Raw genomic sequence first — 21208 nt, forward strand, 5'->3', positions numbered from 1 at the left:
GCAAAGAACCAGATTTCTTTTTAATGTACATTGCCAAATAACTAGTTCAAAAGAAATAATAGTTCTTTAGGGCTCTGTAGACACAATCTTAGCAGATTATCCGTGATTGGTTGCTTTATAAACATTGCACTTTAACTATTGGGCTTAGGGTTGACCTTCTGGATATCTTGACACTAACATAACTCTACTCCTAAAGTATATTATTTTCTTGCAATTTTAAGTGAGGACATGTTCTCCTTGATCAGGTCAATTGGGAACAAATCAGGGAACTTAACTATTCCCCCACTGCACCTCCTAACACACCCACATGGACATGGAAGCGTTTTGACAACAGATCTCAGCTTCTGTTTTCTTCCATTAGCGAAGGTGAGATTTTTTTTTTTTTTTTTATTGTTGGGGATTCATTGAGGGTACAATAAGCCAGTTACACTGATTGCAATTGTTAGGTAAAGTCCCTCTTGCAATCATGTCTTGCCCCCATAAAGTGTGACACACACCAAGGCCCCACCCACCTCCCTCCTTCCCTCTTTCTGTTTCCCCCCCATAACCATAATTGTCATTAATTGTCCTCATATCAAGATTGAGTACATAGGATTCATGCTTCTCCATTTTTGTGATGCTTTACTAAGAATAATGTCTTCCACTTCCATCCAGGTCAATACGAAGGATGTAAAGTCTCCATTTTTTTTAATGGCTGAATAGTATTCCATGGTATACATATACCACAGCTTGTTAATCCATTCCTGGGTTGGTGGGCATTTAGGCTGTTTCCACATTTTGGCAATGGTAAATTGAGCTGCCATAAACAGTCTAGTACAAGTGTCCTTATGATAAAAGGATTTTTTTCCTTCTGGGTAGATGCCCAGTAATGGGATTGCAGGATCGAATGGGAGGTCTAGGTTGAGTGCTTTGAGGTTTCTCCATACTTCCCTCCAGAAAGGTTGTACTAGTTTGCAGTCCCACCAGCAGTGTAAAAGTGTTCCCTTCTCTCCACATCCACGCCAGCATCTGCAGTTTTGAGATTTTGTGATGTGGGCCATTCTCACTGGGGTTAGATGATATCTCAGGGTTGTTTTGATTTGCATTTCTCTAATATATAGAGATGATGAACATTTTTTCATGTGTTTGTTAGCCATTCGTCTGTCATCTTTAGAGAAAGTTCTATTCATGTCTCTTGCCCATTGATATAAGGGATTGTTGGCTTTTTTCATGTGGATTAATTTGAGTTCTCTATAGATCCTGGTTATCAAGCTTTTGTCTGATTGAAAATATGCAAATATCCTTTCCCATTGTGTAGGTTGTCTCTTTGCTTTGGTTATTGTGTCCTTAGCTGTACAGAAGCTTTTCAGTTTAATGAAGTCCCATTTGTTTATTTTTGATGTTGTTGCAATTGCCATGGCAGTCTTCTTCATGAAGTCTTCCCCCAGGCCAATATCTTCCAGTGTTTTTCCTATGCTTTCTTTGAGGATTTTTATTGTTTCATGCCTTAAATTTAAGTCCTTTATCCATCTTGAATCAATTTTTGTGAGTGGGGAAAGGTGTGGGTCCAGTTTCAGTCTTTTACATGTAGACATCCAGTTCTCCCAACACCATTTATTGAATAGGGAGTCTTTCCCCCAAGGTAAGTTCTTGTTTGGTTTATCAAAGATTAGGTGGTTGTAAGATGTTAGTTTCATTTCTTGGTGTTCAATTCGATTCCAAGTGTCTATGTCTCTGTTTTTGTGCCAGTACCATGCTGTCTTGAGCACTATGGCTTTGTAGTACAGACTAAAATCTGGTATGCTGATGCCCCCCAGCTTTATTTTTGTTACTAAGAACTGCCTTAGCTATACGGGGTTTTTTCCGGTTCCATACAAAACGCAGAATCATTTTTTCCAAATCTTGAAAGTACGATGTAGGTACTTTGATAGGAATGGCATTGAATAGGTAGATAGCTTTGGGAAGTATAGACATTTTAACAATGTTGATTCTTCCCATCCATGAGCATGGTATGTTCTTCCATTTGTTAATATCCTCTGCTATTTCCTTTCTGAGGATTTCATAGTTTTCTTTATAGAGGTCCTTCACCTCCTTCATTAGGTATATTCCTAGGTATTTCATTTTCTTTGAAACTATGGTGAAGGGAGTTGTGTCCTTAATTAGCTTCTCATCTTGACTGTTATTGGTGTACACAAAGGCTACTGACTTGTGGACATTGATTTTATATCCTGAAACATTACTGTATTTTTTGATGACTTCTAGGAGTCTTGTGGTTGAGTCTTTGGGGTTCTCTAAGTATAAGATCATGTCGTCAGCAAAGAGGGAGAGTTTGACCTCCTCTGCTCCCATTTGGATTCCCTTTATTTCCTTGTCTTGCCTAATTGTATTGGCTAGAACTTCCAGCACTACGTTGAATAGTAAAGGTGACAGAGGACAACCTTGTCTGGTTCCAGTTCTAAGAGGAAAAGCTTTCAGTTTTACTCCATTCAGTAAAATATTGGCTGTGGGTTTGTCATAGATAGCTTCAATCAGTTTTAGAAATGTGCCACCTATGCCTATACTCTTCAGTGTTCTAATTAGAAAAGGATGCTGGATTTTATCAAAAGCTTTTTCTGCATCTATTGAGAGGATCATGTGATCTTTACTTTTGCCTCTGTTAATATGGTGGATAATGTTTATGGACTTGCGTATGTTAAACCAGCCTTGCATCCCTGGGATGAAGCCTACTTGATCATGATGAATGACTTTTTTGATGATAAGCTGTAATCTATTGGCTAGTATTTTGTTGAGAATTTTTGCGTCTATGTTCATGAGTGAGATTGGTCTGAAATTCTCCTTTTTGTTTGGGTCTTTTCCTGGTTTTGGTATCAGGGTGATGTTTGCTTCATAGAATGTGTTGGGGAAGATTCCTTCTTCCTCAGTTTTTTGGAATAATTTCTGCAGTACAGGAATAAGCTCTTCCTTGAAGGTTTGATAGAATTCTGGAGTGAAGCCATCTGGACCAGGGCATTTTCTAGGTGGAAGCTTTTTTATTGTTTCTTTGATCTCAGTGCTTGAAATTGGTCTGTTCAGGAGGTCTACTTCTTCCTGGCTAAGTCTAGGGAGAGGGTGTGATTCCAAATATTGATCCATTTCCTTCAGATTGTCAAATTTCTGGGCATAGAGTTTCTGGTAGTATTCAGAGATGATCTCTTGTATCTCTGTGGGATCAGTTGTTATTTCCCCTTTATCGTTTCTGATTGAGGTTATTAGAGATTTTACTTTTCTATTTCTAGTTAGTCTGGCTAATGGTTTATCTATTTTATTTATTTTTTCAAAAAACCAACTCCTTGTTTCATTAATTTTCTGAATGATTCTTTTGTTTTCAATTTCATTGATCTCTGATTTGATTTTGGATATTTCTTTTCTTCTACTGAGTTTAGGCTTAGATTGTTCTTCTTTTTCCAATTCCATAAGATCTCTTGTGAGATTGTTGATGTGCTCTCTTTCTGTTTTTCGAATGTAGGCATCTAAAGCGATGAATTTTCCTCTCAAAACTGCTTTTGCAGTATCCCACAGGTTTTGGTAGCTTGTGTCTTCATTGTTGTTATGCTCAAGGAAGTTAATGATTTCCTGTTTTATTTCTTCCTTCACCCATCTGTTATTCAACAGAAGATTGTTTAATTTCCATGCCTTTAGGTGGGCTTGAGCATTTTTGTTAGAGTTGAGTTCCACCTTTAGTGCCTTATGGTCTGAAAAGATACAAGGTAAAATTTCAATTCTTCTGATTCTGTTGATATTTGTTTTGTGTCCCAGGATATGATCAATTTTGGAGAATGTTCCATGGGGTGATGAGAAGAATGTATATTCTTTATCTTTGGGGTGGAGTGTTCTATATGCATCTATCAAGCTTAGTTGTTCTAGGGTCTCATTTAAATCTCTTACATCTTTGTTTAATTTCTGTTTAGAGGATCTGTCCAGCTCTGTAAGAGGTGTGTTAAAGTCCCCTGTTATGATGGTATTATCAGATATCATATTGCTCAGACTGAGTAAGGTCTGCTTCAAGAATCTGGGAGCATTTAAATTGGGTGCATAAATATTTAGAATGGAAATGTCTTCTTGTTGTAGTTTTCCCTTGACCAATATAAAGTGACCGTCTTTGTCTTTTTTGACTTTAGTTGCTTTAAATCCACATGTATCTGAAAATAAGATTGCAACTCCTCTTTTCTTCTGAATTCCGTTTGCCTGAAAAATTGTCTTCCAACCCTTGACTCGGAGCTTTAATTTGTCTTTTGAGGCCAGGTGTGTTTCTTGCAGACAGCAAATGGATGGCTTGTGTTTTTTAATCCAGTCAGCCAATCTATGTCTTTTCAGTGGGGAATTCAAGCCATTAACATTTATGGAGATAATTGATAAGTGTGGTAGTATTCTATTCGTCTTATTTGGTGAGAGTCCATTGCTTAGTTTTATCTTTTGCATCAGTGTGGAGGTTAGGTTTTGTCCTTTGATTTCTGAGTTCTTACTTTGCTGCTGATCCATTGTGGTGGTCAGTGTGCAGAACAGGTTGAAGTATTTCCTGTAGAGCTGGTCTCGTTGTGGCGAATTTCCTCAATGTTTGTATATCCGTAAATGATTTGATTTCTCCGTCAATTCTGAAGCTTAGCTTAGCAGGGTACAGAATTCTGGGCTGAAAATTGTTCTGTTTAAGTAGGTTAAAGGTAGATGACCATTGTCTTCTTGCTTGGAAAGTTTCATTAGAGAAGTCTGTGGTCACTGTGATGGATTTGCCCCTGTAGGTCAACTGGCGCTTACTCCTGGCAGCTTGCAGAATCTTTTCTTTTGTCTTGACTTTGGACAGGTTCATCACAATGTGTCTTGGAGAAGCTCGGTTAGAGTTGAGGCGACCTGGGGTCCGATATCCCTCTGAAAGCAGTGTGTCAGAATCTTTGGTGATGTTTGGGAAATTTTCTTTTATAATATTCTCTAGTATGGCTTCCATTCCTCTGGGGCATTCTTCTTCCCCTTCTGGAATTCCTATAACTCGTATGTTGGAACGCTTCATAAAGTCCCATAATTCTGACAGGGAACGTTCTGCTTTCTCTCTCTCCTTTTCTTCCTCGTTTACTGTCTGAGTTATCTCAAGAACTTTGTCTTCTACCTCTGAAATTCCTTCTTCTGCATGGTCTAACCTGTTGCTGATACTTTCCATTGCATCTTTAAGTTCCCTAATTGACTGTTTCAGTTCCTTCAGGTCTGCTATATCCTTTTTATATTCTTCATATCGTTCATCTCTTATTTGATTCTGTTTTTGGATTTCCTTTTGGTTATTTTCCACTTTATTAGCAATTTCCTTCATTGTTTCCATCATTTCTTTCATTGTTTTCAACATGTGTATTCTAAATTCCCTTTCTGTCATTCCTAACATTTCCTTACTGGTGGAATCATCTCCAGTAGCTACCTCATGGTCCCTTGGTGGGGTTGTTCTAGACTGGTTCTTCATGTTGCCTGGAGTTTTCTGCTGATTCTTCCTCATGAGTGATTTCTTTTATCTGTTTCCTTGCCCTAATTTTCCTTTCACTTCCTCTTGCTCTTTAAGTTCTTGTGCCTGTGGACTAAGGGTTACAGGACCAGAAGGGTGAGAAGGTTGAAGAGCAAAAAAAGGGGATGAAAGAAAGGAGGACCGAGTGATAAGAAAAAAAGAAAGATAGAGAAAGGAGAGGGGGTGGGTATAAGGAATATTGACAAAAAGAAGAGAGGCACAGAAAGAGGGAGACAGGGCAATATAGGTGTACAGTAGGGTACTTTGACACAACCTTAAGAAAACCCACCTTCTGGGGGTGCCCAGTTGCGTGGTTCCCTTGAGGTCAGCAGCTCTTTGCTAACCTGATCAGACACAGTACCCCACCTCCACCAAGTAGAGAGGAAAGACAAAAATGCTATAAATCAAACCAAAAGAAGCAAACAGAAAACTTTACGGGGATAAAATTGGGTGAAAAACCAAATTATATCGGTAGAAACACTAGCAAAAATGAAGTTGAAGTTATTAAAAAAGGCAGCAATGGGAAATTATAATTAAACTAGGAAAATTGAGAAAGAAAAAGGGATCTGTGTGGAAAAGATTGAAATTAAAAAAGCAAAAGAACATCAGCAACGTCAAAATAAACAAACAAAAAAAACAACCAAACCAAAAAAAAAAGAAGAAAAAAATACACAACCAAAAACAAAGCAGTTTGTATATGTTATTGAATATTGTCTGGGCAACACGTGGTCTTCTGGGGTATGAGATGTTAGTCACAGTTCTGATACGACTGGAGGCTGCTGATTTCTCAAACCCCAGCAGGTAGACACCCTAAATCAATCTTCAGCCTACTTAAAAGGCACTTTGAACTTGTAAACTTGCTGAGCAGAAGCTTTCCCAGCTTTCTCGCTGGAATCGCTGCTGAAGTGGCTATCCACTTACTCAGTGTGCCAAAACCGGTCTCACTCTGCCCCTGAGGGTCAGGGCTGCAAGGCGGCTCAAACCCCACCCTTAGGCTACTTGGTTGCTGGGTTACCAGCTCCCACCCGTTTCTAGCTCTGCCACCCTGAGGGCGGAGCTTGCCGGGGCAGATCACTGACAGTGGATCCGTGTGACCCACCGCCAAACACTATTAGCTCCGTCTGGCTCAGCGGCTCAGACTGGGGCCCTAGACAACGGCCAAAGTTCTCCGCACTCCCGCTCAGGCCTTCCCCAAGGCAGTTCAACTCAGTGCCAAGTCCAAGGACATCAAAACAGTTCACAGGTAAGGCCTTTCTGGTTTGCAGTCTCGCTGCTACTGAACTTACAGTTGTGGGCGGGTTTAGACGGATTGAACACACGCGACCACTTGCCGGTTTTCCACCGTTTTAGTCCTCCTCTTGGGGTCCAGAAGTCTCTCGCTGACTCCCTGTATCTTCATAGGAGTGATAATAGGCAGTTCCCACCAGCCAGAGATGCCTGGAGTCCTATCTCCCCAGACTCACGGTGCCCAGATGCAAGGAAGCTGTTACTCGGCGGCCATCTTGCTCCGCCTCCCGCGAAGGTGAGATTTAATCATGGGCAGGGAATAGGACTGGGCTTGAAAAGTGAGTGTGAAAGGGCTACATTGGAGGTGGAGCAAGATGGCAGCCGAGTAACAGCTTCCTTGCATCTGGGCACCGTGAGTCTGGGGAGATAGGACTCCAGGCATCTCTGGCTGGTGGGATCTGCCTATCATCACTCCTATGAGGATACAGGGAGTCAGCGAGAGACTTCTGGACCCCAAGAGGAGGACTAAAACAGTGGAAAACCAGCAAGTGGTCACGTGTGTTCAATCCGTCTAAACCCGCCCACAACTGTAAGTTCAGTAGCAGCGAGACTGCAAACCAGAAAGGCCTTACCTCTGAACTGTTTTGGTGTCCTTGGACTTGGCACTGAGTTGAACTGCCTTGGGGAGGACCTGAGCGGGAGTGCGGAGAACTTTGGCTGTTGTCTAGGGCCCCAGTCTGAGCGGCTAAGCCAGACGGAGCTAATAGTGTTTGGCGGTGGGTCACACGGAACCATTGTCAGTGATCTGCCCTGGCAAGCTCCGCCCTCAGGGTCACAGAGCTAGAAATGGGTGGGAGCTGGTAACCCAGCAACCAAGTAGCCTAAGGGTGGGGTCTGAGCCGCCTTGCAGCCCTGACCCTCAGGGGCAGAGTGAGACCGGTTTTGGCACACTGGGTAAGTGGATAGCCACTTCAGCAGTGATTCAAGCGAGAAAGTGGGGAAAGCTTCTGCTCAGCAAGTTTACAAGTTCAAAGTGCCTTTTATGTGGGCTGAAGAGAGATTTAGGGTGTCTACCTGCTGGGGTTTGAGAAATCAGCAGCCTCCAGTCGTATCAGAACTGTGATTAACATTTCATACCCCAGAAGACCAAGTGTTGCCCAGACAATATTCAATAACATATACAAACTGCTTTGTTTTTGGTTGTGTATTTTTTTCTTTTTTTTTGTTTGGTTGGTTTTTTTTGTTTATTTTGATGTTGGTGATGTTATTTTGTTTTTTAATTTCAATCTTTTCCATACAGATCCCTTTTTCTTTCTCAACTTTTCTAGTTTAATTATAATTTCCCATTGCTGCCTTTTTTAATAACTACAACTTCATTTTTGCTAGTGTTTCTACCGCTATCATTTGGTTTTTCACCCAATTGTATCCCCGTAAGGTTTTCTGTTTGCTTGTTTTGGTTTGATCTATAGCATTTTTGTCTTTCCTCTTACTTGGTGGAGGTGGGGTACTGTGTCTGATCAGGTTAGCAAAGAGCTGCTGACCTCAAGGGAACCACCCAACTGGGCACCCCCAGAAGGTGGGGTTTTTTTAAGGTTGTGTCAAAGTACCCTACTGTACACCTATATTGCCCTGTCTCCCTCTTTCTGTGCCTCTCTTCTTTTTGTCAATATTCCTTATACCCACCCCCTCTCCTTTCTCTATCTTTCTTTTTTTTCTTATCACTCGGTCCTCCTTTCTTTCATCCCTTTTTTGATCCTCAACCTTCTCACCCTTCTGGTCCTGTAACCCTTAGTCCACAGGCACAAGAACTTAAAGAGCAAGAGGAAGTGAAAGGAAAATTAGGGCAAGGAAACAGATAAAAGAAATCACTCATGAGGAAGAATCAGCAGAAAACTCCAGGCAACATGAAGAACCAGTCTAGAACAATCCCACCAAGGGACCATGAGGGAGCTACTGCAGATGATTCCACCTATACAGAAATGTTAGGAATGACAGAAACGGAATTTAGAATACGCATGTTGAAAACAATGAAAGAAATGATGGAAACAATGAAGGAAATTGCTAATAAAGTGGAAAATAACCAAAAGGAAATCCAAAAACAGAATCAAATAAGAGATGAACGATATGAAGAATATAAAAAGGATATAGCAGACCTGAAGGAACTGAAACAGTCAATTAGGGAACTTAAAGATGCAATGGAAAGTATCAGCAACAGGTTAGACCATGCAGAAGAAAGAATTTCAGAGGTAGAAGACAAAGTTCTTGAGATAACTCAGACAGTAAAAGAGGCAGAAAAGAAGAGAGAGAAAGCAGAATGTTCCCTGTCAGAATTATGGGACTGTATGAAGCGTTCCAACATACGAGTTATAGGAATTCCAGAAGGGGAAGAAGAATGCCCCAGAGGAATGGAAGCCATACTAGAGAATATTATAAAAGAAAATTTCCCAAACATCACCAAAGATTCTGACACACTGCTTTCAGAGGGATATCGGACCCCAGGTCGCCTCAACTCTAACCGAGCTTCTCCAAGACACATTGTGATGAACCTGTCCAAAGTCAAGACAAAAGAAAAGATTCTGCAAGCTGCCAGGAGTAAGCGCCAGTTGACCTACAGGGGCAAATCCATCAGAGTGACCGCAGACTTATCTAATGAAACTTTCCAAGCAAGAAGACAATGGTCATCTACCTTTAATCTACTTAAACAGAACAATTTTCAGCCCAGAATTCTGTACCCTGCTAAGCTAAGCTTCAAAATTGATGGAGAAATCAAATCATTTACGGATATACAAACATTGAGGAAATTCGCCACAACGAGACCAGCTCTACAGGAAATACTTCAACCTGTTCTGCACACTGACCACCACAATGGATCAGCAGCAAAGTAAGAACTCAGAAATCAAAGGACAAAACCTAACCTCCACACTGATGCAAAAGATAAAACTAAGCAATGGACTCTCACCAAATAAGATGAATAGAATACTACCACAGTTATCAATTATCTCAATAAATGTTAATGGCTTGAATTCCCCACTGAAGAGACATAGATTGGCTGACTGGATTAAAAAACACAAGCCATCCATTTGCTGTCTGCAAGAAACACACCTGGCTTCAAAAGACAAATTAAAACTCCGAGTCAAGGGTTGGAAGACAATTTTTCAAGCAAATGGAATTCAGAAGAAAAGAGGAGTTGCAATCTTATTTTCAGATACATGTGGATTTAAAGCAACTAAAGTCAAAAAAGACAAAGACGGTCACTTTATATTGGTCAAGGGAAAACTACAACAAGAAGAAATTTCAATTCTAAATATTTATAACCCCAATTTAAATGCTCCCAGATTCTTGAAGCAGACCTTACTCAGTCTGAGCAATATGATATCTGATAATACCATCATAACAGGGGACTTTAACACACCTCTTACAGAGCTGGACAGATCCTCTAAACAGAAATTAAACAAAGATATAAGAGATTTAAATGAGACCCTAGAACAACTGTGCTTGATAGATGCATATAGAACACTCCACCCCAAAGATAAAGAATATACATTCTTCTCATCACCCCATGGAACATTCTTCAAAATTGATCATATCCTGGGACACAAAACAAATATCAACAGAATCAAAAGAATTGAAATTTTACCTTGTATCTTCTCAGACCATAAGGTACTAAAGGTGGAACTCAACTCTAACAAAAATGCTCAACCCCACCCAAAGGCATGGAAATTAAACAATCTTCAGTTGAATAACAGATGGGTGCAGGAAGAAATAAAACAGGAAATCATTAACTTCCTTGAGCATAACAAAAATGAAGACACAAGGTACCAAAACCTGTGGGATACTGCAAAAGCAGTTTTGAGAGGAAAATTCATCTCTTTAGATGCCTACATTCGAAAAACAGAAAGAGAGCACATCAACAATGTCACAAGAGATCTTATGGAATTGGAAAAAGAAGAACAATCTAAGCCTAAACTCAGTAGAAGAAAAGAAATATCCAAAATCAAATCAGAAATCAATGAAATTGAAAACAAAAGAATCATTCAGAAAATTAATGAAACAAGGAGTTGGTTTTTTGAAAAAATAAATAAAATAGATAAACCATCGGCCAGACTAACTAGAAATAGAAAAGTAAAATCTCTAGTAACCTCAGTCAGAAACGATAAAGGGGAAATAACAACTGATCCCACAGAGATACAAGAGATCATCTCTGAATACTACCAGAAACTCTATGCCCAGAAATTTGACAATCTGAAGGAAATGGATCAATATTTGGAATCACACCCTCTCTCTAGACTCAGCCAGGAAGAAATAGAGCTCCTGAACAGACCAATTTCAAGCACTGAGATCAAAGAAACAATAAAAAATCTTCCAACCAAAAAATGCCCTGGTCCAGATGGCTTCACTCCAGAATTCTATCAAACCTTGAAGGAAGAGCTTATTCCTGTACTGCAGAAATTATTCCAAAAAACTGAGGAAGAAGGAATCTTCCCCAACACATTCTATGAAGCAAACATCACCCTGATACCAAAACCAGGAAAAGACCCAAACAAAAAGGAGAATTTCAGACCAATCTCACTCATGAATATAGATGGAAAAATTCTCAACAAAATCCTAGCCAATAGATTACAGCTTATCATCAAAAAAGTCATTCATCATGATCAAGTAGGCTTCATCCCAGGGATGCAAGGCTGGTTTAACATACGCAAGTCCATAAACGTTATCCACCATATTAACAGAGGCAAAAATAAAGATCACATGATCCTCTCAATACCTGCAGAAAAAGCATTTGATAAAATCCAGCATCCTTTTCTAATTAGAACACTGAAGAGTATAGGCATAGGTGGCACATTTCTAAAACTGATTGAAGCTATCTATGACAAACTCACAGCCAATATTTTACTGAATGGAGTAAAACTGAAAGCTTTTCCTCTTAGAACTGGAACCAGACAAGGTTGTCCTCTGTCACCTTTACTATTCAACATAGTGCTAGAAGTTCTAGCCAATACAATTAGGCAAGACAAGGAAATAAAGGGAATCCAAATGGGAGCAGAGGAGGTCAAACTCTCCCTCTTTGCTGATGACATGATCTTATACTTAGAGAACCCCAAAGACTCAACCACAAGACTCCTAGAAGTCATCAAAAAATACAGTAATTTTTCAGGATATAAAATCAATGTCCACAAGTCAGTAGCCTTTGTATACACCAATAACAGTCAAGATGAGAAGCTAATTAAGGACACAACTCCCTTCACCATAGTTTCAAAGAAAATGAAATACCTAGGAATATACCTAACGAAGGAGGTGAAGGACCTCTATAAAGAAAACTATGAACTCCTCAGAAAGGAAATAGCAGAGGATATTAACAAATGGAAGAACATACCATGCTCATGGATGGGAAGAATCAACATTGTTAAAATGTCTATACTTCCCAAAGCAATCTACCTATTCAATGCCATTCCTATCAAAGTACCTACATCGTACTTTCAAGATTTGGAAAAAATGATTCTGCGTTTTGTATGGAACTGGAAAAAACCCCGTATAGCTAAGGCAGTTCTTAGTAATAAAAATAAAGCTGGGGGGCATCAGCATACCAGATTTTAGTCTGTACTACAAAGCCATAGTGGTCAAGACAGCATGGTACTGGCACAAAAACAGAGACATAGACACTTGGAATCGAATTGAAAACCAAGAAATGAAACTAACATCTTACAACCACCTAATCTTCGATAAACCAAACAAGAACTTACCTTGGGGGAAAGACTCCCTATTCAATAAATGGTGTTGGGAGAACTGGATGTCTACATGTAAAAGACTGAAACTGGACCCACACCTTTCCCCACTCACAAAAATTGATTCACGATGGATAAAGGACTTAAATTTAAGGCATGAAACAATAAAAATCCTCAAAGAAAGCATAGGAAAAACACTGGAAGATATTGGCCTGGGGGAAGACTTCATGAAGAAGACCGCCATGGCAATTGCAACAACAACAAAAATAAAGAAATGGGACTTCATTAAACTGAAAAGCTTCTGTACAGCTAAGGAGACAATAACCAAAGCAAAGAGACAACCTACACAATGGGAAAGGATATTTGCATATTTTCAATCAGACAAAAGCTTGATAACTAGGATCTATAGAGAACTCAAATTAATCCACTTGAAAAAAGCCAACAATCCCATAGATCAATGGGCAAGAGGCATGAATAGAACTTTCTCTAAAGATGACAGACAAATGGCTAACAAACACATGAAAAATGTTCATCATCTCTATATATTAGAGAAATGCAAATCAAAACAACCCTGAGATATCATCTAACCCCAGTGAGAATGGCCCACATCACAAAATCTCAAAACTGCAGATGCTGGCGTGGATGTGGAGAGAAGGGAACACTTTTACACTGCTGGTGGGACTGCAAACTAGTACAACCTTTCTGGAAAGAAGTATGGAGGAACCTCAAAGCACTCAAGCTAGACCTCCCATTTGATCCTGCAATCCCATTACTGGGCATCTACCCAGAAGGAAAGAAATCCTTTTATCATAAGGACACTTGTACTAGACTGTTTATTGCAGCTCAATTTACAATCGCCAAAATGTGGAAACAGCCTAAATGCCCACCAACCCAGGAATGGATTAACAAGCTGTGGTATATGTATACCATGGAATACTATTCAGCCATTAAAACAAATGGAGACTTTACATCCTTCGTATTAACCTGGATGGACGTGGAAGACATTATTCTTAGTAAAGCATCACAAGAATGGAGAAGCATGAATCCTATGTACTCAATCTTGATATGAGGACAATTAATGACAATTAAGGTTATGGGGGGGGAAGCAGAAAGAGGGATGGAGGGAGGGGGGTGGGGCCTTAGTGTGTGTCACACTTTATGGGGGCAAGACATGATTGCAAGAGGGACTTTACCTAACAATTGCAATCAGTGTAACTGGCTTATTGTACCCTCAATGAATCCCCAACAATAAAAAAAAAAAAGAGAGAGAAAAAAAAGAATAAACTAATGAAAGCCTGTTGAGAATGACAGGGCTTGTTGATGAGGCAGATCCGATTCCAATTTGATAGGCACCCGAGCAATGAAACAAGCACACCGTAACTGCTGGAGATGGAGCTGGACTGTACAGTTGACACGTTCCAGCAGCATACAAGTGGCGTCCACTGCAAAGGGAACCAACCATTTACTCTAGAAGACTGTCCTTACAGACCAAGAATATATTCTCAGTTAGAAAACCACAACTGGATTCCATCATATCCCATTACAGTACAGTTCTCTGTATTCTTTCATTTTTCTCTTCCTCATTCCTTTATTGTACATAAAGGAAGTGGTATACGTGCACAAGGTTTTTCTAATTAATGGCCAGTAGTATGTGTCGATCAATATCAAATGGCGGTGGTGGTGGGGAAAATACTGGTTCAGTGAAAAGGCTCCTTTCTCCCTCGGTGGCTACTTTATTCAGTCTTTATCTTTATATCCTAATGAGTTTTTTGCTTTCACATATATACAGAGGGTACCAAAAACATGTATTCACATTTTAAGAAAGGAAAACACTGTATTAAATGTATAATACTCAAGTTCCATTTGACTTCTGCAACGATAAGAGATGCTCGATGTGACTTGCATTCATCTCTTGTTACCGGTACATGCTGAGTATTGTATTACAAATTATATGAACACAATTTTTTCATATATGTGTGTGTATCTATATCCTTGCGTATCTTGTTCAGTTAGAGAATTTTAACATTTTTATTTATGATTGTATAACTAAGGACAATTTTATAACATTCTTGTATGTAGCTCTTACAGTTAGGGTAATCTGTCAAACTAAAATTAAAATATGAAAAGTAATTTAAGAAAAAAAAAAAAAAAAAGAAAGGGCTACATTATCATTCCTAGTGTTCTGAAAAAGAGCCTTTGTGAAGATTCCACAGCAAAAATATCCCAATTGTCTCTCACAACCACAGTTCAATTCTTAGCTGTGACTAACCTGATCCATATGTGCATTCACAAAGACACCCATTCATTCATACCTCAGATGACACCCAATTTCCACTTCCAGTTTTCCATTAATTACTTCAAATGTTGTTAAGATGGTGTCTTTCATTTGGACAAATGGTTAGGCCTGTCTCCCCCTGACTTATCTACCTGGCTGACCTCTTAGTCTTTCTACAATTCCAGCAAGGTTTGAACTGATCCTAAGGAGCTCATCATCTCAGTATCCAGGTCCCTCTGAGTCTGTCTTCAGCTATCGCCAATGCAGCCAACTAATAGATGTAGTTACCACAGAAGAAACATTTTAAAACAAAACAGTGTTCTGAGTCAACTAGATGGACTTGAGAAAGGATCAAAGGACACATCCTAATGGATTTCTTAAAATATATAGCTGTGTTTTCCTCTTAATTTTTTAGGCTCCAGTAAAATCTGGAACTTGAATTATTGGGGTCACAGACTCTGACATTATATGGAAGCCTCCCCCAGGCCACTATTGGCAATGATAGGGTGGGAGTGGGATTGAAGGACTTTATATCATTCATTAATTTCTGAAATTAAAAAAGAAGCCTATTAATCATGGACATTAAAATTAAAATAGTCCATAATATTTTAACCCCAAATATTTAAATATTAAAGATTGGAAAGGGTGTAATTAAATTAGTACTTTCATCCTTTTAAGTATCCAGTATACTTCCTAAAAGACATTTGAGTAATAAGTTTTGGAGACCTTAAATACCTTAATAGGCTTTAGCCTGGGTGGTCTATTTCTAATTTAGGGAAATAATTGAAGAGAGGACATAAACATATATTGCAAAAGAAGTCCTTTATAGCATTGCTGCCCCACAGGTAAGTTTTTGTTATTATAAATAATAATATTATTATTAAAAGTTCAATGGTGAATTATTAGTGTTATATTCATATTATGCCATTGAAAACTACATTTTCAAGAATTATGATGTTGGATAAACGCTTATGTTAAATAAAAGGAAGGTATGAAACAATACTTGAGAATCATTTTGCTAAACATTTATATCTATAAATACACAGAGAAAAATAGAAGAAAATAGTCTATAATGTTAGCAGAAAAAAATGTTTGTTTAGTGTCATTATGAATTATTTTGTTTTCTTTATATTTGTCCCTATTTTTCAATTTTTCTGTAGGGAGTATCATTTTAAGATCAAAAGAAATTATATTATTGAAAATGGCTAATAAAATCTATAAACATGACTCCTTCAGATTAGTCATCTGGGATATGTTCTATTAGTTATTCTTATCAGCCCGTTTCTCTCAGTGTAATTGCACAAACTTTCATCTGAGGCCACTTAAAATCAATCACATCTGTTAGCTATTTTACATAAGTTTGAGATTTTTTTTAACTCAGCCGATCCTTCCATGATTAAGGTTGTTTTAGTACTTTAATGATGATCCATGAAGTGTCTCTGTTACTTACAGCCATTTTCTGTCATTGGTGTTGGTAAAACCTCCCTCCCTCAAAAGTGCTTTGATCGACCAGTAGCACCATTACCTTTGTAATTTTTAGAGCAAAAAAGTATAGCTATTAAACTCTTCTAAGAAATAAACAAGGCTTTCAGTTGTCTCTACCAGGATTAATGTCGTCCAAATAAACAGAAATGGACATACAGAAGATAGATGCAAACACATACACTCACCCTCACACAGTAGGTGTGTGTGAAGGAAGCCTTAGATGTACGCAGATAGCTAACAGCCTTGTGAGATGATGTGTTTTTCTCTGTGATGCAGACAGAGTTTTATGACATTTAGATCATGGTGCTGATGAACCAAAAGGGCTTCAGATGTGGGAGCATCCTAGACTTAAAGAATCCATTCTTTAGGTGAGAGTTGTTCCCCTCCCTTTCACGCCTACGTCTACAAAAATCTCAATTGCCCCTAGGAACAGGTAAAGAGGTTCAGAATAATTTCATCTTTCCTGAAAGGAGAAAAAGTATCTACAAGTTCTCCTCCTCTCTGTGAAGACTTGAAGTCTGACACGGTGGTGAATGTTTCACAATCTATTAAACAGAACTCAATACATAGCAATCTGATGCTGATATGAAGAGCATGGGAGAGTGCTGGAAAGTGAGCTATCACCTCCTCCAGCTCCAAGGAGCCGGGTCTCCCAGCTGCGCAGTAACAAGGGGCGTGACCTCAGGCAGCTGCGTGGTAACAAGTGGCGCGACCTCAGGTAAAGTCAAGTTCTCTATCTGGCTTTCAGTTTTCTCATCTGCAAAGAGTGGAGTTTAAAAAGGATCTCCTTTGACTTTCAAGGAATGACTTTATGTAGCAGTTATTCAACATACACCTAAAACATGAGTCCATTGGAATTGCATTTTTTGAGTCTTATCTGATGCGTACCCCATGTAAGTCAGGATATGCCTAACAACATTAATATAACACATGTTCCTGGAAAAAAACTCCCTGTCTTTACACCTATTCAATATGAGCCAATTAAAAATCTGCACATGAAATCAGCCACATAAATAAAAGGACTAGACACTGTCACTCTTGACCTCCTTATTTAAAAGAGACATTTTCCTCATAACCTCAAAGGTTTTTATTCATTGTATCTCTGTAATATTGACAATCTGGAAGAGAAGAGGAAACCCAGGAAACCAAACCATGAATTGTTTAGCAGAGGTAAGGAAATGAGATTTTGACTTAGAAGCAGGGGAGGAAAAAGACAGGCCAAGCCACAGTCGTACAAGTTGTCACACATGATATGAATCTTTGAGACATGTTGGCCATTAGAAATCTGGATTTCATATTTAATTCTGAGGGGAAGGGAGGAGTCATTCCCAGCCCTCCATATGATTACACCTGGTAGAGCAAAGGGCTCAGAGGACAGGCTGACTACTTGCTAGCACACTGACCAGCTTGAGACAAATTATTTAAGTTGCCGGCCTAGACCTTACTTAGTGTTTTAATCTGGGATAAAAAGCACATATCTCACGGGGATTGCAAAGGTTACATCATGTGTCCAAGGACTTAACGGTTCACATAATTGGTGCTCAATAAATCCTAGTTTCCTTTCTTCTTCCATTTTATTCCTGTTCTCTGTTCTCTAACTCTCTCCCCAAGGTAAACAGAGGATGATTTGCAGTGTATTTCAAACAGAATCAGTTAGATTGAAAAAAAAGAATAGGAACATTTGGAAGGTTTTAGAAAATTCACCTTTGGAAATGCGTGAACTACATAAACTGGTGACTCCTGAGTCTCCCCTCCACTCTATCTTTACAAGAACAAGGCTCTTTAACCAGAAAACCACCCAGAGAGCCTTGGCCTGGGCCAACCCTTGCTGTTCATGAAACGCACCAACATTAAACACAAGGTCCTAAGTGAGAGCTTCTGGAGGTCTAGTGAAAATTCAAGATGGCCATAGCTCAGTCAAAACAGAGTGGCTATTGAGCAAAGGGAAGGTGCCTTTTCTTTTCCCCTTGTGCTTCCTCGACAAGTCTGTCTGACATAATCAGACGAGGGAGATTAGAATTGTGATGTCCTTGAGAATTCCAGATTTTGACTGTTTTTCTTCACCATCCCTTTGCTGGTGTCTAGGCATCAGCATCCTAGTAGAGATCTGGGCTAAGTGACAGAATCTTTAGAGAGAGCTCAGCACAGAGGAAGCACAGTGAGGTGTCCGGAGATGGCCACGCCCTTCTCCTACCCACCCTAGGCAACTCCTATTTGCTGTTGCAGCACCGGAGAGGACGCGCATGTATGCACATGTGTGCTGCGTGTTGGGAAGAACTAAAACGGAGTTACTCAGAAGAATTGGTAATTTAGCACCAAAATAAATAATTCTCCATTTTCTTTTTGTTCTACCCTACTTTTAGGGCACAGTAGACTCTATTGATAGAAAAAAGCAAAAGATTGATTTTTGTCTTCGGCCGATTTCCAGCATCATTGGAGCATCATTGACATGCTAAAAACATCTCAGGATCAAGAGATTAATTACTCAAAGCATGAACTCAACCATTGCACATAATATGAAAATGTCTGTTTTTCCTTGATGGTGGGCATTTATTTTGAATACTAATTATCTTAAAGTAATTTGAAAATCAAAAAAGAATTAACAGTTGTAACTAAAACTGAGCAAAAGGACAAAACCACTTCATCAGAGAGGAAGGGCTCTCAAGTAACCTGGCAGATTTACGCAGGGTCTGGCTGGGCACTCACCGTGCCAGGCAATAGAAATGCAGAGGTGATTGGGACAGATACAGTTTGTCCAGGAAACTCACACCATAGCAGAAGGGAAGTAGGTATCAAATAGCTAAATGCATAATTAATTGTTATAACCTCGGTAAATGACATGAAGGAGAAGGAGAGGGTGTTAAAGGAGTGTTTACTGGGGGACTTTGAGCAGAGTTGATCCATAAAACCACCACCACCAGTACTCCAAACTCAGAAGCAGCCGCGCTACCTAAGAACACCAGAAGAAACTTGTGGCGTATTATTAAAATACAAAGTGGCTCATTTAAAGGGAAGCCAGGGAACTTGAAAACTTAATTATTCAAAATTATTCAAACATGCCCTCTTCTGCAAAGCTGTCCAAGCCTGAGGCTGGTCTGGATGCCCTTCCCTGTCACTCAGGGAGCCCTGTGCAGACACCACTTTTATACCAGCTGGACAATTCAGTCTCAACTGTTTTAATCATCTCAGATCCTTCAATGTTGGGAGAAACACCGTGTCACACAATGAAGTACTAGATATGTGTTTGATGAGTAATTGAATGATTGTGGCCCCATAGAGCTTCTGTGGGTCCTAAAAGAACCAAGTTTATGATCAAAGTGCCATGGCCATTGCTCCCTTGGGCAGCACATATACTAAAATTGGAATAACACGGAGAAGATTAGCATGGCCCTTGTGCAAGGATGACAATGCAAATTCATGAAGGGTTCCATATTTCTAAATATCCTGGAAACACTTCTCCAGATTAAAGCTTCTGATAAAAATATGGAAGTAAATAAAGAAGAGCTCCTTGGTACTAAAGAAGTTGGGGATTACCAAAAAAATGTGTTGTTAGTCATAAGAACGAGGGGGGAAATGAAAATATCCTTTCTCATGACAAAGAATCAGTGATGAGACTATTAAATTTGACGTGAATTACAAAGTAAAAAAAAAAAAAAATTCCACAGCCAAAAGAACACTTAATCTTCCCTGCTAGCACCACAAGCCAGGACTCTATCATGTTCACAGTTTCTCACTCTCACAAAACGATTTAATGTTCTTTCCTCCAAATACTAAGTTCTCTCAGTTTCCTAAACTTAAATATTTCTTAACTCCAATATTTCTCCGACCAATTTATTAAGTAATTAATCCATATTAGGCACTGTCCTTCATGTTAGGATATAACAGAATGAGGTAAGTACAAACTCCTTGGTTTCATAGTTCCGGGAGTCTCGTTAGACATCAAAAAGGAAAGCAAATAAGATAATTTCAGAGAGTTGTAAGTTTTTTGAAAAAGATAAACTTAATAATATCTGCCTGATTACAAGACTTACCAAATCTTCCAGATTGGAAAGGCTACCCACCACGATTCCATTTATGACATTCAGAAAAGGCAAGATTATAAATACAGAAAACATATCAGAGCTTAGGCTGTGGGGAAGGGTTGGCTCTACTGGAGTACAGGAAAATTTGGGCAGGGGTGATGGAACTTTTCTATGTTTTAACTGTAGTAGTATCAATACATGGCTGGACGTTTTGTCAAAATTCAAAGCACGGTAAATTTTACTGCATATAAATAATTATTTAATGACATAAAAACTTACAAAAAATTAGAAAGGGCCCACAAAAAGCACCTATAGAAAAACAATAGCATGATAGGCTAGAAAGTGGCAAGGCCCAGGTGAGTGTTATTTACCCTGAGTGATTTGGAGGTTATAGGTGAGTGTTATTTACACTGAGTGATCTGGAGGCCTCTCTGCAGAGGTGGCATCTCAATAGAGACCTAAGTGTCAGGAAGGAGCTGTCAAGAGCAGATGTGCAAGCAAGAGTTTCCCTACAGAGAAAAGCAAAGGCAGGGGCCTGTGGCAAAATGAGCCTAGTGAGGAGCAAAAAAGAAGTCAGTGTTTAGTCTCTGCTATAAATCTATCAAAAGGAAAAGGTTCTTTCAGTGAACAAAAATCTGGATCATCATCTCAGATCTGAATTTAGGCTATGCATAATCAAACTTACTAAATGTAGTGGGTAAATATAGATTTAAGCTGCCCATAAAAACCAGGAAAATGTATGGGAGTGGGAACAGGGAAGGGGGAAAGAAGGAAAGGAGAGGGCGTCAAAGCAAAACTTTCTTGCTTATAGTTTTAGATCTGGCTAGAGCTTACTTCAGTGTCACAGAATCACCTTCTCTGTTTTAGGTTTTCTTAGAAGACAGTAATGAATGTGGCAATAAGTAAACTGAAGGACTGTGAAGTTCATTGACATCCAAGTTCATACTTCATGATCTATACATTTTAAACTTTGTGAGGA

The 21208-nt window shown here is 39.2% G+C and overlaps 1 non-coding gene across 1 annotated transcript; it reads left to right on the forward strand.

Moving 5' to 3' along the window:
* Positions 1-19536: 19536 nt before the first annotated feature.
* Positions 19537-19644, forward strand: LOC128580055 (U6 spliceosomal RNA). Its single transcript, XR_008378415.1, has one exon. It is a non-coding gene; the product is annotated as a U6 spliceosomal RNA (small nuclear RNA).
* The last annotated feature ends 1564 nt before the right edge of the window (positions 19645-21208 follow it).

This window comes from Nycticebus coucang, chromosome 2 (genome assembly GCF_027406575.1).
Source record: "Nycticebus coucang isolate mNycCou1 chromosome 2, mNycCou1.pri, whole genome shotgun sequence".
NCBI lineage: Eukaryota > Metazoa > Chordata > Mammalia > Primates > Lorisidae > Nycticebus > Nycticebus coucang.